We start from the raw sequence: 5,230 nt of genomic DNA on the forward strand, positions 1-5,230 counted from the left end.
CAAAAGAGTCCTATTTTTATTTCCCAAATGCGATACAGCAGAAATTACATTATCCGTTCCATCGTCCACAAAAGATTCTTCATTAGGTTTATCTTTAGCCAAATCGTTAAATTTATAGCAAATATTTTCATTGTGTTTCCCTTTGCAAATTGTACAAACTGACTTTGCAAATCTACAGTCTTTGATTTTATGTTTTAGCCCTAAACAAAGATAACACCTACTTTGATCCTTCAAAATATCCCTTTTTTCCTCAATGCTTAAAGCATGACAAAATGACGAATCATGAAACGAATTACAAAAAATGCACTTACTATTCGGTTTCGATTTCTCTTCTGCAACTGCGACTAATTCATGTGTGGAGGGAACTGACTTCAGGTCTTATTGATTCGAAGCAAGATACTGACCCCAGCATCGGTGGTTCAGTGGTAGAATGCTCGCCTGCCACGCGGGCGGCCCGGGTTCGATTCCCGGCCGATGCACCATGAAAACGAATGTGGTTCAAATGGGCAATGAAGTCAAGCCATTTAAAATTAGAATAAGTTTATTAATGAAGTGTAAAGCTAATTACTATCGAAACATATCAAAACAAAAGGATTAGGCATACGCCTCAACGAACATAGGCGATCTACTCACTTCCAAAGCAAATATACAACTGACTTCAAGGGGGAGTGGCTTAAAAATGACGTAATACAAAAAATAAAAGGAAAGCGAATCAAATCATTCAATAAAAAGAAACCACAAGTTTCGCTTCGGCCGTGGTAGCCTGATCGGTAAGGCATTGGACTCGGGGCCGGAGGGTCTCGGGTTCGATCCCCGCTGGTCGAAGACCCACCGTCGTCATTAAAGGGGACTGGGCGACGTTAAATATGCTCGTGGTCTCAATGTCCTCCAAGTGAAACGATACCTCTGGGGGTGCTAGCACCAGGTAGCTATTAGCTCTTGGACTAGTTCTAAATTCTCATTAACTGTTCGATCCGGTGATGGTGCTGCCATCTATCGGTATATAAAATAATGGAGGCAAGGCACTTAGTATGCAGTCCTCGACATAAATACAGTTGTAGTCAGTAGTGACTCGGAATAAGTTTCGCTTCACCACACCTAAAATTCTTCAAAACAAGACCCTTGGCCTTGCACACACTTATCCCAGCGAGTCTTGAGAGCTTGGAAGGCTGCTTTGTAGCTTGCTTCCAGAATGTCCTTTAAAAGTCTTGTACTAGCACTTACACGGCATCCAGAGTTCCATGGTGATGTTCTTTTAGTGATGTTTCCATCTTTGGGAATAGAAAGAAGGCTGCTGGGGCTAAATAGTGGCTGTTGGCGGGCTGGGGCAGCGTAGAGATGACATTAATTGGTACAGGATTCTTGGAGGATGAATCAGGTGTTTCCAGCGTTTCTCAAGTTTTCAGCGATGGATGCTGTGAACTGTCATTCTATCGTCCAACTTCATCTGCAATCATTCTCACACTTAACCGGCGCACAGTGGGGCGGAAAAGACAAAAACCGCTTAAAAGGGGGGGGGGGGGTTTCTATATTCAACCAATTGCGGATTAATATATATGCACAGGCCTATATCTTAGGCAATCAGAACTGGAATTTCAGAGCCCTCCGTCCACTACAAAGCTAAAGATAGCCTTTAGAAGGTGAAGAACCATGAATCAAGGAGATTTAAACAAATTGCTTTGAAGCAATCTATATATTTTTTTCTTATTAATGGCGGGTATATTTAATTTCTGTCGTGTCCGACGATAGTAAAAGAACAAAAAGAAAGAATAATAGAATATTCAAGCAGATAATTGGTTTTGATCAGCACCGAAAACTGGGGAATTCAAAGTTATTTATTTCAAAACGCTCTACAAAAAAATGTCCTCTTATGTCCTCTTAGAAATTAATATTAATTAGTCATCAATGGTCTGTAGAAATACCCTGAAAAGGAATTAGCTACGTAAACCTGCGAACTTTGGACTTAGAGCCCAAACAAATCGAGAAAAATCCATTATAACATGCCTGAGTAAGCAAACAAGCGAGAGAGGTTTAAAAACACTTTTAAGCGCTTTTTGGCGTTTTCGCCCCACTGTGCGGCGGTCCGAATTCAGCACAACATGCACACGATCCACATTTGCGTTCATTCTGATGATTGGCGGACACCAGAGCCCGATCATCCTGACATTGGACATGGGGCACATTTCTATTTCAGGGCCCTCCTAGGGCCCGACTAAGATTTTTGAAGACGCTGGGCACGAATCTCATTTTGTGCTCCCCCCCCCCTCCCTCCCATTCCCGCTTTTTTGTATGTTGAAGCAATAAAATATTTCAATACTTGCGTTTTTACACAACCATACTAAATTTGGTGGTACCTCATATCACGATATAATATATACATTTAAAACGTAAAAGAGATATAGTAGTAAACGATAAATGTATAAAATGTGGTTAAACTTTGCCCGTTGCAGTAAACCGTAAATACCAAAATTATCTATGATATAACTTTTAGTAGTAAATACAGACTAAACTTGGAATGGTTTTCAGATTAATAAAAAGATCAGATTTTTAAGGGAAATTTTTATTAACAAACAGATTTTTACTTTCTTCTATATCTAAATATAGAAGAAAGTATTGGATTCGTGCAAATTTTCGAATTTCGAATTTTGACGGATTCGAACGTTTTGAGGTGTGCTGAGTCCATTTCGACTATTTTTGGAAAATGTCTGTCTATCTGTGTGTATGTGTGTGTATGTGTGTCACGTCTGTGTGTGACCAGTTTTTTGTGGCCGCTCTACAGCAAAAACTACCGCATGAAATCGAACGAAATTTGGTACACATATGTGCCCCTATGTGAACTTGTGCCCATTGGTTTTTGGCGCGAATTCCTCCAAGGGAGGTGGAGCAATGGGACGTTTTTTGAGTTACGCGTGATTGCTATTCCTCAGGAAGTAACGGGCGGAATCAAACAAAATTTGGTCCATATGTTGCCAGTAACAGGAACAGGAGCTGATTCAATTTTGGTGCCAATAACTCAAACGGGGGTTGAGCTATAGAACGTTTTTTGTTGTTAATTGTGACTGCTGTATCTCAAGAAATAATGAACGGAATGAAAAAAAAAATTATCGGCAAGTAGCCCTTAGTGGGTATAAAAGCTGATTTTATTTTGGTGTCAACAGCTAAAAAGCGGGTGGCGCAATCGCCCGTTCTTTTTTTCCATTGTGAGTGCCCTATCTCAAGAAGTAATGCTACGTTCTGGTTGAAATTTGGAATATATGTGAATCCATATGTAAACAGGCTTTGGTTCAATTTTGACACCAATCGCTCCAAGGTGTTGGTTTTTTTTTTCGAATAAAAATAGCTTTATTAATGCAACAATAAGAAAGATAAATCGTAATAGATTGTCGTCTGCGTATTTCTCGTGATTTTAATTGTATGGAAATGATCGGAAATATTATCTCAATGATTTAAAATTTTTAACTGTTGCCATCTTATGTTTGTTAACAAATAAAATATTTGTAATTAATTCAAGCAAGGCTTTTGAAATAACTTTCAATTTTCGCTCTTTGCTTTGCTTTTGCAATAATTCAGACATTGGGATGATCGTCAAGTTTTTGCATGTGTAATTTTGTTTTTGTTGGGAATATTGCTTCCTCGTCAAGCATGGGGAGGGATCAGAAAAAAAAGAAAAATATAGAAGAAAGTTTCGTGATGGCCACAACATACTAGTTTTCTTTGTTTGGCATTTGCAAGACTATCAATGATATCATTGTACTCTAGATTATGAGTGAAATCATTATTTATTTTTAATTAGCATGATAAATTAAGGAGATTTTGGGCCCCCCTGAAATCTAAGAGGAGGGGCCTGTGCCCCACATGTCCCTGCGGTAATCAGGCTCTGGCGGACACCCTGTTTGTGTGTGAGATTCATCCTTGACGCTCTCCCGGCCATCTTTGAAACACCGAAACACATGTGCCTTTGACAGATACTTATCTCCGAACACTTGCTTACACATCTCTTAAGTCTGTGAGGCCGATTTACCAAGTTCCACGCAAAACTTAATCGTGCAATGCTCAAATGTTCTCTGCATTTGGAGCTGGAACCGACGACAGCAACATAGGTACACTACAGCGACGATGCTGTCCGAAGAAAGACTCCCAGGCGACTGCAGACCGGAGTGGGTCCCACCAGTAACCCCCACCATCGACCTAACCGATTTGTGTGCCCTTGGGAAGTACAATGGCATCAGGAAAAAATGAGTCTCATTACTTATTATACAGACCCTGTACATCATTTACCCCAGCCTTGAAAAATTCAAAATGACGAGACTGATTATACACACAACATTTAACGATAGTTGTCGGTTAGAATTCACATTTTAGGTAGGCGAACACCCTAATTTTCAAAAAAAAATTGATGGTGAGACTTTGAGAAATTTTGATAACCTTAGTGTTCTTCTTTATAAATCCGCAATTGCTTTTTAAATCGATGAATTATTGTAAAAAACTTGAAGAAATTTACTAAACTCGAATGCGCTGCTTATAACTGAAATTTACTTTTTATTTCTCGATTTTCTCACAACCACCTTTTCAAAGGTTTTATTGCCGCCAATAGCTCAAGCGAAAAAAGTGTTAGCTCTAAAGATTATAAACTTTGCAAAAATGGTAATTGTACATATTGATATAATCTGTGAAAAGTGAATCCACATGCAATATGTGGTTTTGAAATAACGATCAGTTAAACTTAGGGTTAAAAAGCACGTTTTTCGGGGGGGGGGGGGGGGAGTTTTTCAAACATTTACCTATAAAACCTGTTTTTAGTTAATTATTTACAAATTGGATGGTCATATCACTTTTTGTTATCTAACAAAGAGATAGACACAAAAAGTTTTAAAAAATATGAAAAACTGAATGCACTATGAGTGTCAAGGAAATGGTAGTTTTTTACTAAAAATATGGCTTTTTATTAAAAAAGAATCCTAAAGAAAAAATTTTCAATAAATAAGTACTCAAAACTTGTTTTTTATGTCATATTTAATACTCGTATAAAGTTTTGGAAAGGTGTGGTGAATATTGAAGAAAAAGGTATTTAGGGTGTTCGCTTACCTTAATTGTTACTGTAACTGTACAACACAAAAAAAGTTAGAAGTGTACATTTCACCAGTTACTACGATGTATTTGTAATTTTATATTTTATATTTATACTTTATGAATGAATTTATTATTTTTTCTTAAATTTATATTTTATTTA

At 37.8% G+C, this 5,230-nt stretch overlaps 1 non-coding gene across 1 annotated transcript; it reads left to right on the plus strand.

Moving 5' to 3' along the window:
- The first annotated feature begins 408 nt into the window (after nt 1–408).
- Nucleotides 409–479, plus strand: Trnag-gcc (transfer RNA glycine (anticodon GCC)). The gene has a single exon. It is a non-coding gene; the product is annotated as a tRNA-Gly (tRNA).
- Nucleotides 480–5,230: the final 4,751 nt, after the last annotated feature.

The sequence above is a fragment of the Uloborus diversus genome, chromosome 7 (assembly GCF_026930045.1).
Source record: "Uloborus diversus isolate 005 chromosome 7, Udiv.v.3.1, whole genome shotgun sequence".
Taxonomy (NCBI): domain Eukaryota; kingdom Metazoa; phylum Arthropoda; class Arachnida; order Araneae; family Uloboridae; genus Uloborus; species Uloborus diversus.